At 40.4% G+C, this 18,372-nt stretch overlaps 1 protein-coding gene across 1 annotated transcript in view; it reads left to right on the top strand.

Annotated features, from left to right (window-relative positions):
• The first annotated feature begins 328 nt into the window (after positions 1 to 328).
• DDC (dopa decarboxylase) overlaps positions 329 to 18,372 on the top strand; it is a 130,682-nt gene continuing 112,638 nt past the window's right edge. Inside the window, exon 1 of the mRNA XM_049894125.1 lies at positions 329 to 543. The gene's annotated coding sequence lies outside the window, so the exon portion shown is untranslated. The remainder of the gene's footprint in view (positions 544 to 18,372) is intronic.

Here is an 18,372-nt window from a genome sequence, read left to right on the forward strand (position 1 = left end):
TATTTCCAATTCTTCCACATTGTACTGTTTCCCATTTTTATTTCTCTAAACAATGTGTCAAAGACAGTCAGATGTCCACTCAGGTTTAACAAACACTACAAAAGAAAACAGTAATAACAACTCATAAAAGCATTTGGCATTTTTCCCACTTCAGAGGAACAATTAAAGTGGTAAGAACCTGGGTTTGTAGTCAGTCAAGAAATTGGCGGACAGATGAAGGGGAGGAGAGGTGCTTGCCTCTGTCTTTGCTGCCTGGGAACTCACCACCCTTGGGACTTGAGTCCTGCTTCTTACCTCTTCTGCCCACCCCAGTCAGGCAGGGAGTGTGTATTGTCATACACCAGTCCTGTCCACCAGGAGGTGGACACCTTGTGCACTGAGTTCTTTTGTCATTTGTTTTCAGGATCTGAATCCTCAGGTTCCAGAGGGTCAACTCAAAAGGCAGGCTGACCTTAAAGGAAGGATGGAAATAAGAATTCATAATCCTCTTCTTATCACGAAGTAGACAGACCCTCACTTCAAAACTCCACAGTCCTGTAAAAGGTATGTGTGCATATATAGTTGTGTACGTGTGTGCGTGTGGGTGTGTTTAGTGTTTATGGTGGGGCTGATGTGTGCATATATGTGCAGGGTGTGTATGTTTGGTGAGGGTGGGTGTGCCCAGGACCTGGGAGAGGAGGCTGTGGGATGAGAGGAATGTTCCTGATGTCTGTAGGATGTGAAAGGTGTGTAGAGGACAGTGGTGCAGTTGGCAGTCTGTGTGGGTGTAGTAGAATGTGTGAGCAACTTGCTTCATTTTGGCCCGGACGCGGTGTAGACAGGTGCAATGACTGGGAGGAACCTGCCATTTGAAGCCTCCCATAGCCTGTGTGCTTGCTTCAGAGTGTGTATGTTGACAGTTATTTCAAATAAGATCATACAAGCAGTTACACAGATGAGCTGATGGAATTAAAAGAAGACACAACATGACTTTAAATTTGGTCTCACAGCCTCTGCCACATTATGAATTAATTTTAAATTCATTTAAATTAATTTTTGAAATGTAATTCGAGTGATTAGCACCCTAGAAGGAGGATTGGTTTGTGATCAAGAATATTATTAGCTTGTTCAATGTAAAAAGTTAAATATTCCACAACTTCTGATTTCAGAATAATGAACTCAAAATGCCCCCTTCTCCTCTTGGAAGTTATGTAACATTAATAAGAAGAACAAGCAACGGAAACAAACAACCCATCTTTGATAAAGCCAAACTTCACAGGCATTCCCAAACCACTGAGGACAGAGAAGATCAAGCCAGCAGAGGGTGCTGCTCCAAATTGCGTGGCACAACCCAAAGGGGAAAATTAACGACCCTTTTTGGGAACATTTAGAACAGGCTGGGGATTGACACGAATTGATGGCTGTCGCTTTTTTCCCCCAGAGCATGATGTGCATTTTCAACCTGTAGGTAGACCAAAATCTTGTTTGATTTCTGAAACTATTTCTTGAATTACTTCTACATACATTTTCTGTTACTTTATTTCAGGTCATTTCTTTCAAGACGTCAATTATGTATGTGTTGGATCCCTTTGATCTGCATTTCACAACTTTACCAGTTGCCGGGGAGTCAACCCTGACTCCTGGTGACCCCATATGTGTCAGAGTAGAACTGCATGCCATAGGATTTTCAATGGCTGATTTTTCAGAAGTAGATATCCAAGCCTTTCTCTAAACCTCCAACCTTCCAGTTAGCAGCTGAGCGTGTTAACCGTTTGCACCACCCAGGGACTCCTCTCATAAACTTTACTTTTTTTTTTTTTTTACATTTTTAAAAAAACTTTTGTTGTGTTTTAAGTGAAAGTTTACAAATCAAGTCAGTCTCTCATACAAAAATTTATATACACCTTGCTCTATGCTCCTAGCTGCTCTCTCCCTAATGAGACAGCACACTCCTTCTTTCCACTCTCTATTTCTGTGTCCATTCGGCCAGCTTCTGACTCCCTTTGCCCTCTCATCTCCCATCCAGACAGGAGCTTCCACACAGTCTCATGTGTCCACTGGTTCCAAGTAACTCACACCTCACCAGTATCATTTTGTATTCCATAGTCCAGTCCAATTCCTGTCTCAAGAATTGGCTTTGGGAATGGTTCCTGTCTTGGGCTAACAGAAGTTCTGGGACCATGACCTCCGGGGTCCTTCTAGTCTCAGTCAGACCATTAAGTCTGGTCTTTTTGCAAGAATTTGAGGCCTGCATCCCACTGCTCTCCTGCTCCCTCAGGGGTTCTCTGTTGTGTTCCCTGTCAGGGCAGTCATCAGTTGTAGCTGGGCACCATCTAGTTCTTCTGGTCTCAGGCTGATGTAGTCTCTGGTTTATGTGGTCCTTTCTGTCTCTTGGGCTCATAATTACCTTGTGCCTTTGGTATTCTTTATTCTCCTTTGCTCCAGGTGGGCTGAGACCAATTGATGCATCTTAAATGGCCATGTGCTAGGGTTTAAGACCCCAGACGCCACTCTCCAAAGTGGGATGCAGAATGTTTTCTTAATAGGTTTTATTATGCTAATTGACCTAGATGTCCCCCGAAACCATGGTCCCCAAACCCCCTCCTCTGCTATGCTGGCCTTTGAAGTGTTCATTTTATTCAGGAAACTTCTTTGCTTTTGGTTTAGTCCAGTTGTGCTGACCTCTCCTGTTGTCTTTCCCTTCACCTAAAATAGTTCTTGTCTACTATCTAATTAGTGAATACCCCTCTCCTTCTCTCCGTCACCACACTCGTAACCATCAAAGAATATTTTCTTCTCTGTTTAAACTATTTCTCAAGTTCTTATAATAGTGGTCTTATACAATATTTGTCCTTTTGCAACTGACTAATTTCACTCAGCATAATGCCTTCCAGATTCCTCCGTGTTAGGAAATGTTTCACGGATTCATCATTGTTCATTATCAATGCGTAGTATTCCATTGTGTGAATATACCTCAATTTATTTATCTATTCATCCGTCAGTGGGCACCTTGGTTGCTTCCAGGTTTTTACTATTGTAAACAGTGCTGCAGTGAACATGAGTGTGCATATATCTGTTCGTGTAAAGGCTCTTATTTCTCTAGGATATATTCCGAGGAGTGGGATTGCTGGATCATATGGTACTTCTATTTCTAGCTTTTTAAGGAAGCACCAAATCAATTTCCTAAGTGGTTGTACCATTTTATATTCCCACCAGCAGTGTATAAGTGCTCCAGTCTCTCCACAACCTCTCCAACATTTATTATTTTGTGTTTTTTTGGATTAATGTCAGCCTTGTTGGAGTGAGATGGAATCTCATTGTAGTTTTGATTTGCATTTCTCTAATGGCTAATGATTGTGAGCATTTCCTCATGTACCTGTTAGCTACCTGAATGTCTTCTTTAGTGAAGTGCATGTTCGTATCTTTTGCCCAGTTTTTAACTGGGTTATTTGTCTTTTTGAAATTGAGTTTTTGCAGTATCATGTAGATTTTAGAGATCAGATGCTGATTGGAAATGTCATAGCTAAAAACTTTTTCCCAGTCTGTAGGTAATCTTTTTACTCTTTTGGTGTAGTCCTTGGATGAGCATAGGTGTTTGATTTTTAGGAGCTCCCAGTTATCTAGTTTTTCTTCTGGTGTTTATGCATTGTTAGTAATGTTTCGTATACTGTTTATGCCATGTATTAGGGCTCCTAGCATTGTCCAATTTTTTCTTCTATAAGCGTTATCATTTTAGATTTTATATTTAGGTCTTTGATCCATTTTGAGTTCTTTTTTGTGCATGGTGTGAGGTGTAGGTCTTGTTTCATTTTTTTTTCCCAGATGGATATCCAGTTATGCCAGCACCATTTGTTAAAGAAACTGTCTTTTCCCCATTTAACAGACTTTGGGCCTTTGTCAAATATCAGCTGCTCATATGTGGGTGGATTTATGCCTGGATTCTCAATTCTGTTCCATTGGTCTATGTATCTGTTGTTGTACCAGGACCAGGCTGTTTTGTGGTGGCATAATAGGTTCTAAAATCAGGTAGAACAAGGCCTCCCACTTTGTTCTTCTTTTTCAGTACTGCTTTACTTATCCAGGGCCTCTTTCCCTTCCATATGAAGTTGGTGATTTGTTTCTCCATCTATTAAAAAATGTCACTGGAATTTGGATCGGAATTGCATTATATCTATAGATTCCTTTTGGTAGCGTAGACATTTTTACAATGTTAAGTCTTCCTATCCATGAGTAAGGTATGTTTTTCCACTCGTGTAGGTCTCTTTTGGTTTCTTGCAGTAGCGTCTTGTAGTTTTCTTTGTATAGGTCTTTTACATCTCTGGTAAGATTTATCCCTAAGTATTTTATCTTCTTGGGGGGCTACTGTAAATGGTATCGATTTGGTGATTTCCTCTTCAATGTTCTTCTTGTTGGCATAGAGGAATCCAACTGATTTTTGTATGTTTACCTTGTATTGTGATAACTCTGCTGAACCCTTCTATTAGTTTCAATAGTTTTCTTGAGGATTCTTTAGGGTTTTCTGTGTATAAGATCATGCCATCTCCATATAGAGATACTTTTACTTCTTCCTTACCGATCTAGATACACTTTATTTCATTAGCTAGCCTAATTGCTCTGACTAGGACCTCCAGTTCAATGTAGAATAAGAGTGGTGATAAAGGGCATCCTTGTTTGTTTTCCAATCTCAAGGTGAATGCTTTTGGACTCTCTCCATTTAAGATGATGTTAAAAAAAAAAAAAAAAAAAAAAAAGCTGTTGGCTTTGTATAAATGCCCTTTATTATGTTGAGGAATTTTCCTTCTATTCCTATTTTGCTGAGAGTTTTTATCATGAATGAGTGTTGAACTTTGTCAAATGCCTTTTCTGCATCAATTGATAAGATCATGTGGTTCTTGTCTTTTTGTATTACATTAATTGTTTCTCTAATGTTTTGCTTTTTTTTTTTTTTAATGTTGAACCATCCCTGCATACCTGGTATGAACCCCACTTGGTCATGGTGAATATTTCTTTTTTTGTGCTATGTTGTTGAATTCTGCTCCCTAGAATTTTGTTGAGGGTTTTTGCATCTAAGTTCATAAGGGAGATAGCTCTGTAATTTTCTTTTTTTGTGGTGTCTTTACCTGATTTTGGTATCGGGGTTATGCTGGCTTCATAGAACGAGTTTAGGAGTATTCTGTCCTTTTCTATGCTCTGAAATACCTTTAGTAGTAGTGATATTAACTCTTTTCTGAAAGTTTGGTAGAACTGTGCAGTGAAGCCGTCTGGGTCAGGGCTTTTTGCTTTTGTTATTAGAAGTTTTTAAATTACCTTTTCAATCTCTTCTTTTGTTATAGGTTTATTTATTTAATTGTTCTACCTCTATTTGTGTTAGTTTAGGTAGGTAGTGTGTTTCTAGCAATTTATCCATTTCTTCTAGGTTTTCAAATTTGTTAGAGTACAATTTTTCATGGAAATCTGATATGATTCTTTTAACTTCAGTTGGGTCTGTTTGTAATATTGCCCATCTCATTTCTTATTTGGGTTATTTGTTTCTGCTCCTGTTTTTCTTTTGTCAGTTTGGCTAATGGTTTATCAATTTTGTTAATTTTTTCAAAGAACCATCTTTTAGTCTTGTTAACTCTTTCAATTGTTTTTCTGTTTTCTATTTCATTTAATTCTGCTGTAATTTTTATTTTTTGCTTTCTTCTGGTGCCTGAGGGTTTCTTTTGTTGCTCTCTTTCCGTTTGTTCAAGTTGTAGGGATAATTCTTTGATTTTGGCCCTTTCTTCTTTTTGTATGTGTGCATTTATTGGTAAAAATTGACCTCTGAGCACTGCTTTAGCTGTGTCCCAAAGGCTCTGATAGGAAGTGTTTTCATTCTCATTGGATTCTATGTATTTCTTTATTCCATCCTCAATGTCTTCTATAACCCAGTTGTTTTTGAGCAGGGTTTTGTTCAGTTTCCAAGAGTTTGATTTCTTTTCCCTGCTCTTTCTGTTATTGATTTCTACTTTTATGGCCTTATGGTCAGAGAAGATGCTTTGTAATATTTCAATGTTTTGCATTCTACTAAGGCTTGCTTTATGACCTAATATGTGGTCTATTCTAGAGAATGTTCTATGTGCATTGGAAAAGAAAGTGTACTTGGTTGTTATTGTGTGGAGTGTTCTGTATACATCTATGAGGTCAAGTTGGTTGACTGTGGCATTTAGATCTTCCATGTCTTTACTGAGCTTCTTTCTGGATGTTCTGTCCTTCACCAAAAGTGGTGTGTTGAAGTGTCCTACTGTAATTGTGGAGCTATCTCACTTTTCAATGCTGTTACAGTTTGTTTTATGTATCTTGCAACCCTGTCATTGGTGCATAAATATTTAATATGGTTCTATCCTCCTGGTATACTGTCCAATTAATCATTATATAGCGTCCTTCCTTATCCTTTGTGGTAGATTTAACTTTAAAGTCTATTTTGTCAGAAATTAATATTGCCATTCCTGCTCTTTTTTTTGATTGTTGTTTGCTCGCTGTATTTTTTTCCATTCTTTGAGTTTTAGTTTATTTGTGTCTCTAAGTCTAAGGTGTGTTCTCTTGTAAGCAGCATATAGACAGATCGTGTTTTTTATCCATTCTGCCACTCTCTGTCTCTTTATTGGTGCATTTTGTCCATTTACCTTCAGGGTAGTTATGGACAGGTGTGAGCGTAGTGCTGTCATTTTCATGTCTTTTTTTGTGTGTTGTCACTTTCTTTTTCCCACTTAATTTTTTCTCCTGAGGAGTTTATCTTTATACATTGTCTTTTCCTCTTACTCATTGTTGTCGATTTTGTTTCTACTGAGTCCCTATTTTTCTCGTACTTTATTTTGAAGAGCAGGATTGTTAGTCTCCTTTGTGGTTACCTTAATATTTACCCCTATTTTTCTAAATTTAAACCTAACTTTTTTTCTTTATATCACCTTGTCTTCCTCTCTATATGAAAGACTTTTGACTACATTTCTTAGTCCCTCTGTGTTGTTTTAATGTTGTCTTCTTTTACATAATGACATTGCTGTTTCCCTGTTGTGAGTGTTTTTTTAATCTTGGTTTATTTTTGTGATTTCCCTATCTGGGTTGACACCTGGTTGCTCTGTCCTGTGTTCTAGTCTTGGTTTGATATCTGATATTATTGATTTTCTAACCAGAGAACTTCCTTTAGTATTTCTTGTAGTTTGGGTTTGGATTTTACAAATTCCCTAAACTTCTGTTTATTTAGAAATGTCCTAATTTTGCCTTCATATTTGAGAGACAATTTTGCTATGATTCTTGGCTAGCAATTTTTTTCCTTCAATGCTTTAAATAAGTCATCCCATTGCCTTCTTGCCTGCATGGTTTCTGCGAAGTAGTCCAAGTTTAATCTTATTGACTCTCCTTTGTAGGTGACTTTTTGTTTATCCCTAGCTGTTCTTAAAATTCTCTATCTTTGGTTTTGGCAAGTCTGATTATACTATGTCTTGGTGACTCAATGTTCATTTTGGATAGATATCTTCTCATTCACGATATCAGGGAAGTTTTCTGCCAACAAGTCTTCAACAATTCTCTCTGTATTTTCTGTTGTCCCTTCCTGTTCTGGTACTCCGGTCACTCGTTGGTTATTTTTCTTGATAGAGTTCCACATGAATCTTAAGGTTTCTTCATTTCTTTAAATTCTTTTATCTGATTTTTCTTCAAATATATTGGTGCCAAGTGTTTTATCTTCAGTCTCACTAATTCTGGCTTCCATTTCCACAATTCTTCTCCTCTGACTTTCTATTGACTTGTCTAATTCTGTAATTTTATGGTTAATCTTCTGAATTTCTGATTACTGTCTCTCTGTGGACTCTTGCAGCTTATTAAATTTTTCATTATGTTCTTGAATAACCTTTTTAATTTCTTCAACTGCTCTATCTGTATGTTCCTTGGCTCGTTCTCCATGTTGCCTGATCTGCTCCCTGATCTCGTTCCTGATGTCTTGATGAGGTCTGTATATTAATCTTTTGTATTCTGCATCTGGTAATTCCAGGAAGTCACCTTCATCCAGAAAACCCCTTGATTCTTTATTTTGAGAGCTTGTTGAAGTGATCATGGTCTGCTTCTTTATGTGATTTGATATTGACTGTTGTCTTCTTGCCTTCTATAAGTTATTGTATTAGTTTATCTTATTTTTGCTTACTGTATCCTAGCTTCATTCTTTGTTTTGTTTTGATAAGCCCAGACAGGTTGCTTGAGTGAGCTAGCTTGATTATTTTTACCTTTGAAGCTGTAACGTGCTGTCACCAGTTGGCTAGAGCTGATACCAGATATATGAGCCTAGGAGTCCATTCATTTTCTTGTATGGATTCAGCTCAAGTGTCCAGGTAGTTGGTCATCAAGTGCGTGGTACAGGCTCTGTCCTACAGTCTTAGAGGGGCAGGGATGATTGGTGTAGGTACTGGTATCTGGTTGCAGCAGGGAGTCACACTCTCAGCAAGGCAGGGGGCTGACAACCATCACCCAAGTGTCTGTGAGGAACGCGCACCCTTGTTCCCTGGAGCGCACAGGTGGGTGGGTTCTGCAGGCAGAGCATGGGCACCCGATGCTTTTGGTTGTAAGGACTGGGAGGTACCACTTATCCTTGGACCCCTGTCGTGGGTGGCTGGGTGAACTGAGTGGGGCCACCAGTCCTTAGGCCCCTGATTTGGGTAGGTGAGGACCCTGTTTAATAGGCAAAGCGGTGTCAAGTATCAAACACCCAACTCTCCATCACACAGCTGAAACTGTTGCAGTCTGCCGGCAAGGGCCTATTCTCCTGAAGTAGGCCAACGCAGGTGCATGCAGGGGGGAAAGGTAGTCAAAGTCCATGGACCATTTATGCCTGGGCAGGAACCTCTTCTGTCCTGAGCTCTCCAGGTTAGTCGAGCTGGCAGATTATCTTTTCCCCTAGTTGTGAATTTGTTCCTTCTCCAAGGCCAGGAGAATGGCTCAGCATGCTCAGCAGTGCCTAGCTCAGGCCCAGAGAAATTGACAGCCACTGAAGCCAGCTTGGGGGTTGGGGGCACTGTAAAATATATGAAAATACTTAGCTTTTGCTGAGAGTGCAGTTCTTCTCTGGTTCCAGATGTGTGAGTAGGCTGTGTGCCTGGCTGTTTTTCCCTGAGGAAACTGCAACCAAACGCTACCGCCAGCCCACACAGTTGCTCCCAGGAATGATGCCTGAGAGTTCCCAGTGATTCAGGTCTGGCAACTCCTTTCCGCTTCTGAACCATCTCTCCCTTCCCCTGCCACTCAGTCTGTTTTCTAACTTTGACTTTGATGTTCAGGGCTCCTGGTGTGTCATAAATATAATTATTTCACTTGTTTTTTTGGGTCTTTGTTGTAAGGGGGATCACCAGAAGAGTTTGACTACTCTGCCATCTTGGCCCTACCTCTAAAATTTACTTTTTTGCCAATCCTTTTCAACTTTCATTTTCATTTGATTTTGTTTTTCTTTCTGAAGCCTGTCCTCCATATCTCTTATGGCGTTTCATTTTCAAAAACACATTTTCTCCTTGGCTCTACTGCAAATTAATAAAGTGTCATTTTGGATAATTATGGAGTTTTATTATTTTAAATAGAAGTTATGAAACATTCTCTTAGAAAAAATTTAAAAACTCCATTGTAAATACATTCAAACATACATATATACATAGATGTCCATGAGAACTGGCATGAAGGTGAAGCTGGGAGATTGCTCTGGAAGGAGTATGTAGGATTAATGTGAAAATGAGTGTGACCACAGACAGGAAGAGAGGTGTGGCCATAGTCTAGGTGGTATGCTGTCCAACATGATACCATTAGTCGTGACTATTTAAATGTTAATTAATTAAAATAAAATGAAAAATTTAGTTCCTCATCTGCAGTAACCAGTTTTCATGTGCTCAATGTCCACACGTGGCTATTGGCTATCGTACTGGACAGTGCCAATGTGGAACATTTCCATCACTGCGTGAAGTTTTGTGGACAAGGCTGGTGTGGGTAACTGGTAGTGAGGGCCTGAAATAAAGAAGTGGTAGTTAGTGATTAGAATGAAGAGGGTCTCACCCCATCTGGAGCAAGGGAGAATGAAGAAAACCAAAGACACAAGGGAAAGATTAGTCCAGAAGACTAACAGACTGCGACTACCACAGCTTCCACCAGACTGAGACCAGTACAACTAGATGGTGCCCGGCTACAACCACCGACTGCTCTGACAGGGATCACAATAGAGGGTCTTTGACAGAGCTGGAAAGAAATGTAGAACAAAATTCTAACTCACAAAAAAGGACCAGACTTACAGGTCTCATAATGATTGGAGAACTTCCAAGATTATGGCCCCCAGACACCATTTTATCTCAGTACTGAAGTCACTCCTGAGGTTCACCCTTCAGCCAAAGATTAGACAGGCCCATAAAACAAACAATAATACACGTAGCTTAACTATGTATAGGAGACTAAATGGGCACACCAGCCCAGGGGTAAGAACAAGAAGGCAGGAGGGGACAGGAAAGCTGGATGAACGGAAATGGGGAACCCAATGTCGAGAAGGGGAGAGTGTTAATGCTTCTCGCGGTTGGCAACCAATGTCACAAAACAACATGTATATTAATTTGTTTCATGAGAAACTAATTTGCTCGGTAAACTTCCACCTAAAGCACACACACACAAAAAAAATTAATAAAAAAAAAATGCAGAGGGATTCATCTGAGAATCCTGGGTCTGGCTGATGTTCTGAATTGACAAAGCTCAGCTGCAGATTTAAGGCAGAGTCTACCTCCCCTTAGGTGACGCCTCAGGCTCACCTTCCAGGTAGGGCACACAGACTTCACGTTTACTGCAGGAGAATAAACTGTCCACTGTCTTTGTCTTCCTCAGTCCACTTTGCTTTCCAGTTGTAACTAAATTATATCTGCTTAACTCCTTCCACACTCCCCTGAGAAAAAGGTGCTTCCCAGTTTGATATCAACCTACTCAGCAAGGAGATTTCCTGGAATGACCCTAGGGTAGAAGATGCCACTCTTTCGTTTTCCAAATTTATCACCATTCCTGTGAACCTACAGTCATTTGAGCATCTCCTTGAATTTAGTGTAGTTTTAGTGTTTAAATACATAGTGTGTGTCTGCACACTTCATCTCATGTACAACTGAAGAAAACACCCACCTCTTTTGCCACAGATGGAAAAATTGTCTGTGCAGGGCTTCTTGAGAGATGGTTTTGTCCAGGGGTCATTCTTGAAGCCTTCATATAATTCAAAACTAATGTTGACAGATGATGGCTGGTGTTTCCATTTGGCCGCTAAAGTGGGGCCATGGTGTTTAGGATTCATCTGGCCAGCCAGTTGAAAATAGTGCAATTCTTGACATATTTTTAGCTGGGAGTGGCATTCTTTTTCCATGTGCAGCAAGTGAGATGTGATTGATACCTTGTTATTGCACTATTTCCATTTCACATAAAATATGTCTGTAGTATGTGGTATTTTATGGGAGAATTAAGCCATTTTCTAGGGTAATTTTGAATATTAAACAAACCAAGCCCATTGCTGTCAAGTTGATTCTGACTCAAGATGACCTCATGTATCACAGAGTAGAACTGCTCCATAGGGCTTTCTCAGCTATAATGTTTATGGGAGCAGAATACCAGACCCTTCTTCAACAGTGCTGCTGAGTGGGTTTGAATCTTTAGGTTAGTGATCGAGCGCAAACCCCTTATGCCACTCATGGATCTAGTACACATATAAAACCCATTGCCATCCAGTCTATTTTGACTCATAGTGACCCTATAAGACAAAGTAGAATGGTCCCATAGGGCTTCCAAGGGCCATAATCTTTACAGAAGCAGACTGTCACATATTTTCTCCAGAAGAGCGGCTGGTGGATTTGAACCCACAACCTTTCAGTTAATAGTTGAACGCTTGAACCACTTTGCCACCAGAGCCCCTTAGTACATATATACATATGCATAATTGAAATAAATGTTTCACAAAACAATATCTTCCCTTACTAGATACGACATATTGTCTTTTCTATTTTATTCTACTCTATTTCATGTTTTTAAATGCTGGTCATGAGATCCCCAAAGTTGATTTCGTGGTCCACCAATAGGTGGAGATGGGTGATTTGAAAAACACTGAACTGATATTCTCACCAGCTCCAAAGCCAAGTGGCTTCTCCAGGAAAATTCCAGTCTCCTGACACTTTACCTCTGTGCATTCAGCCACAGTACGGGCATCACAGAGGTAAAATGCACAAACCAACAGTGAAACCCCTACTTCCTTGCCTTCCAGGAATCACGTCCAATCTGTCCTCTTGAATTTCTCTCTTATTCAGATATGCACTCGGAGTTCTACTCCCTAAATACACCAGCTGTAATGCCTGATCAGAGGCAATTCCACCATAATGAGAAACGGCCACTCACTGCTATTGTTGTTATAAACTAACTACAAGGATATTTTTATAAAAAATAACAAATTTCTGCTGAAACACTGCACAAAAATTTTATAGGCAGTCATATTGATGTCATCCCCTTTGACAGTGTCGCCCAGTGTGGTCCACACCTGCTGCACCCTACTAGTGATGCCACTGGAGACTATATATCCACCCATGCTCTTCTGGGAACCCCATTGAGACCCACCACAGGCTGGAGCGCCGGCTTCCTCCGCCCTGGGGCATAAAGAGGTTGCTCTAGGTCAGTGATTCTCCGCCAGGGGTGATTTTGGCTCCCATCCCCATCCAGGACATTTGGCAATGTCTGGAGATATTTTGGTTATCACAGCTTGGGGCTGCTGGAGTCTAGTGAGCAGAGGCCAGGAACGCTGCTAAACATCTTACAATGCACAGGGCAGACCCACATAACAAAGAAGTACCCAGCACCAAATGTCAACAGTGCCAAGGTTGAGAAATCTTGCTCTAGATTTCTTTCTTTCTCTGGTACTTCTAAGACTCCCCATAATCCTGACTCACCATATGAATACAAGAACGAAAAAGAACTTGGCAAGAGAATCAGCTGAGATTATACAAGCAAGTGATTCGGTTTGACCCAGCTTCGTGTCCTTACCGGCTCACAAAAAATGACAAGCACAACTTCCTTACCTGGAGGCAGACTTTCCATTCCTTTATCTTCCTGTTCAGTTTAAAAGCTTCTCTCCTTCCTACACCAAAAGACTCCTAAGTGGCTCATGTCCTTACTGCCTTTTTGACTTTAATACTCACCCTTTCCTTTAGCCTCAGCCATTTGGCCAAGGTACTTTTCGTACCTCCACAACCTTGTACACCTTCCACCAACTTCCAGCCCACAGAGCTGGAGGACCTGAGAAGGTGGGCAGTCTACATTGAACTCAAGTTTTGTTATCTCTGGGGGGTTGGAAGGTGCAGCATCTCCTAAGGACTTCTTATTTGGGTCTCAATTTACACCAAGAAAAATCTCAAGTCTCAACAAACTAGAAATGTTAAATTCCTTAAATGTGGCCTTGAAGCTCTGTAGGGACCTGCTCAGTGTAGGTGGGACACACAGCTCTCTGAGAGAGGAAAGAGCTTCCTGCGACTCCCTGGATAGGAAGCTGCTTACCTGACTCTGCTCACAAGATAGACTCAGATCCCACACCATGGACGAGGCCTGCCATCAAGTCGGCCCCTGACTCAAGGCAACTTCATGCCCAAAGGAATGAAACACTGCCCAGTTCGGCACCATCCCTATGACAGGTTGCAAATTGGACACTTATGATCCATAGGATTTTCATTGAGTAATTTTCAGAAGTAGATTACCAGGCCATTCTTCCTAGTCTGTCTTAGTCTGGAAACTCCACTGAAACCTATCCAGCACCATAGCAACAGGCAACCTGTACACTGGCAGATGAGTCGTGGCTGTGCATAAGGTGCAGTAGCTGGGAATCATACTCAGGTCTTTTGCAGGGAAGGCAAGAACTCTACCACTGAACCACCACTGCCCACCCCCACTAAGGCCTGTTGTTGTTGTTGTTAGGTGCCGTCAAGTCGGTTCCAACTCATAGCAACATTACGTACAACAGAACAAAACACTGCCTAGTACTGCACCATTCTCACGACCCTTGTCATGCTTGAGCCCATTGTTGCAGCTACTGTGTCAATGGATCTCGTTGAGGGTCTTGTTCTTTTTCTCTGGCTCTCTACTTTACCAAGCATGATTTCCTTCTCCAGGGAATGATCCTTCCTGATACATGTCCAAACTATGTGAGACGTAGTTTCATCATCCTTGCTTCTAAGAAGCTTTCTGGCTGCACTTTCTTCCAAGACAGATTTGTTTGTTCTTATGGCAATCCGTGTACATTCAACATTCTTCTCCAACACCACAATTCAAAGGTGTCAATTCTCCTCTGGTATTCCTTATTCATTGTCCAGCTTTTGCATGCATATAAGTCTAATGAAAACACCATGGATTGGGTCAGGTGCACCTTAGTCTTCAAGGTAACATCTTTGCTTTTCAACACTTTAAAGAAGTCTTTTGCAGAAGATTTGCCCAATGCAAAGTGTCTTTTGATTTCTGGACTGCTGCTTCCATGGGTGTTGATTGTAGATCCAAGTGAAAAGAAATCCTTGACAACATCCTTCTTTTATCTGTTTATCACGATGTTGCTTATTGGTCCAGTTGTGAGGATTTTGTTTTCTTTATGTTGAAGTATAATCCATACTGAAGGCTGTGGTCTTTTACCTTCATCAGTAAGTGCTTAAGTCCTCTTCACTTTCAGCTAGCAAGGTTGCGTCGTCTGCATAATGCAGGTTGTTAATGCATCTTCCTCCACCCTTCACAGAGTCCAGCTTCTTGGATTATTTGCTCAGCATACAGATTGAATAGGTATGGTGAAGGAATACAACCCTGAAGCAGACCTTTCCTGACTTTAAACCCCACAGTATCCCCTTGTTCTGTTTGAATGACTGCCTCTTGATCTGTGTACAGGTTCTTCATGAGCACAAGTAAGTGTTCTGGAATTCCCATTCTTTGCAATGTCATCCATAATTTGTTATGATCCACACAATCAAATGCCTTAGCATAGTCAATAAAACACAGGTAAACATCTTTTAGTATTCTCTGCATTCAGCCAAGATCCATCTGACGTCAGCAATAATATCCCTGGTTCCACATCATCTTCTGAACCCGCCTTGAATTTCTGGCAGTTCCTTGTCAATATACTGCTGCAACCGGTTTTGAATGATCTTCAGCAAAATTTTACTTGCCTATGATATTAATGATATTGTTCAATAATTTCCACATTCTGTTGGATCACCTTTCTTGGGAATAGGCATAAATATGGATCTCAGTCAGTTAGCCAGGTAGCTGTCTTCCAAATTTCTTGGCATAGATGAGTGAGAACTTCCGGTGCTGCATCTGTTTGTTGCAACGTCTCAATTGGTATTTTGTCAGTTCCTGGAGCCTTGTTTTTTGTCAATACCTTCAGTGCAGCTTGGACTTCTTCTTTCAGTACCATAGGTTCCTGATCATATGCTACCTTCTGAAATGGTTAAATATTGACCAATTCTTTTCGGTATAATGACTCTGTATATTCCCTCATTCCTCTTTTGATGCTTTCTTTGTCGTTTAATATTTTCCCTGTAGAATCCTTCACTATTGTAACTCGAGCCTTAAATTTTTTCTTCAGTTCTTTCAGCTTGAGAAATGCCGAGCATGTTCTTCCCTTTTGGTTTTCTATCTCCAGGTCTTTGCATATGTCATTACAATACATTACTTTGATTTCCAGAGCTACCCTTTGAAATCTTCCTTTCAGTTCTTTAATTCATCATTTCTTCCTTTTGCTTTAGCTACTCAACATTCAAGAGCAAGTTTCAGAGTCTCTTCTGACATCTGTTTTGGCCTTTTCTTTCTATCCTGTCTTTTTCATGACCTCTTACTTTCTTCATGTATGATGTCTTTGATGTCTTCCACAACTCCTCTGGCCTTCGGCCTTTAGGCTTCAACACATCAAGTGTATTCTTGAGGATGGTCTCTAAATTCAGGTGGGATATACTCAAGGTCATAAATTAGATCTCATAGATTCATTCTAAATTTCTTCAATATCAACTTGAATTGGCATGTGAGCAATTGACAGTCTGTTCCACCCAGTCAGCCCCTGGCCTTCTGACTGCTGATATTAAGCCTTTCCATTGTCTCTTTCCACAGATATAGTTGATTTGATTTCCATGTATTACATCTGTGGAGGTCCATAGGTATAGCCACCATTTATGTTGTTGAAAAAAGGTATTTGCAATAAAGAAGTCATTGGTCTTGCAAAATTCTACCATGCCATCTCCAGCATCTTTTGTGTCACCAAGGTCATATTTTCCAACTATAGATATTTCTTCTCTGTTTCCAAGTTTCACATTCCAATCACCAGTAATTTCAATGCATCCTGATTGCATGTTTGATCAATTTCAGACTGCAGAAGTTGGTAAAAATCTTCAATTTTTTCATTTTTGGCCTTAGTAATTGGTGTGTATATTTGAATAATAGTCGTATTAACTGGTCTTCCTTGTAGGCATATGGATATTATCCTATCATTGACAGCATTGTATTTCAGAAGAGATCTTGAAATGTTCTTTTTGACAATGAATGCAACACCATTCCTCTTCAAGTTGTCATTCCCGGCATAGTACACCATATGATTTTCCTATTCAAAATGGCCAATACCAGCCCATTTCAGCTCACTAATGCCTAGGATATTAACATTTATGCATTCCATTTCATTTTTGATGATTTCCAATTTTCCTAGATTTATACTTCATACATTTTATGTTGGTACTGAGGGAAGAAGTCCAAGCTGCTCTGAAGGCATTGGCGAAAAACAAGGCTCCAGGAATTGATGGAATATCAGTTGAGAGGTTTTGTCAAACAGATGCAGCGCTGGAGATGCTCACTCATCTATGCCAAGAAAGATAGAAGGAGCTTCCTGGCCAGCTGACTGGAAGAGATCCATATTTATGCCTATTCCCAAGAAAGGTGATCCAACCGAATGTGAAAATTATAGAACAATATCATTAATATCACACACAAGCAAAATTTTGCTGAAGATCATTCAAAAATGGCTGCAGCAGTATATCGACAGGCAACTGCCAGAAATACAGGCCAGTTTCAGAAGAGGACGTGGAACCAGGGATATCATTGCTAACGTCAGATGGATCCTGGCTGAAAGTGGAGAATACCAGAGGATGTTTACCTGTGTTTTATTGACTATGCAAAGGCATTTGACTGTGTGGATCATAGCAAACTATGGATAACACTGCAAAGAATGAGAATTCCAGGGCACTTAATTGTGCTCATCAGGAACCTTTACATAGATCAAGAGGCAGTTGTTCAGACAGAACAAGGGAATACTGTGTGGTTTAAAGTCAGGAAAGGTGTGCGTCAGGGTTGTATTCTCTCACTATACCTATTTAATATGTATGCTGAAAAAATAATCCAAGAAGATGGACTATATGAAGAAGAACGGGGCATCAGGATTGGAGGAAGACTCATTAACAACCTGCGTTATGCAGATGACACAACCTTGCTTGCGGAAAGTGAAGAGGATTTGAAGCACTTACTAATAAAGATCAAAGACCACAGCCTTCAGTATGGATTACACCTCAACATAAAGAAAACAAAAATCCTCACAACTGGACCAATGAGCAACATCATGATAAACGGAGAAAAGATTGAAGTTGTCAAGGATTTCATTTTACTTGGATTCACAATCAACAGCAGTGGAAGCAGCAGTCAAGAAATCAAAAGACGCATTGCATTGGGCAAATCTGCTTCAAAGGACCTCTTCAAAGTGTTGAAGAGCAAAGATGTCACCCTGAAGACCAAGGTGCTCCTGACCCAAGCCATGGTATTTTCAATCACATATGCACGTGAAAGCTGGACAACGAATAAGGAAGACCGAAGAAGAGTTGACGCCTTTGAATTGTGGTGTTGGTGAAGAATATTGAATATACCATGGACTGCCAAAAGAACGAACGAATCTGTCTTGGAAGAAGTGCGGCCAGAATGCTCCTTAGAGGCAAGGATGGCGAGATTGCGTCTTACATACTTTGGACATGTTGTCAGGAGGGACTGGTCCCTGGAGAAGGACATCATGCTTGGCAGAGTACAGGGTCAGTGGAAAAGAGGAAGACCCTCAACAAGGTGGATTGACACAGTGGCTGCAACAATGAGCTCAAGCATAACAATGATTGTAAGGATAGCTCAGGACCGGGCATGTTTTGTTCTGTTGTGCATAGGGTTGCTTTGAGTCGGAACCAACTCGATGACACCTAACAACAACAACATTTTATGTTCTGATTATCAGTGAATGTGTGCAGCTGTTTCTTCTCATTTTGAGTCATGCCATATCAGCAAATGAAGGTCCCGAAAGCTTGACTCCCTCTGAGTCATTAAGGTCAACTCTACTTTGAGGAGGGAGCTCTT

Source organism: Elephas maximus, chromosome 8 (assembly GCF_024166365.1).
Source record: "Elephas maximus indicus isolate mEleMax1 chromosome 8, mEleMax1 primary haplotype, whole genome shotgun sequence".
Lineage (NCBI taxonomy): Eukaryota > Metazoa > Chordata > Mammalia > Proboscidea > Elephantidae > Elephas > Elephas maximus.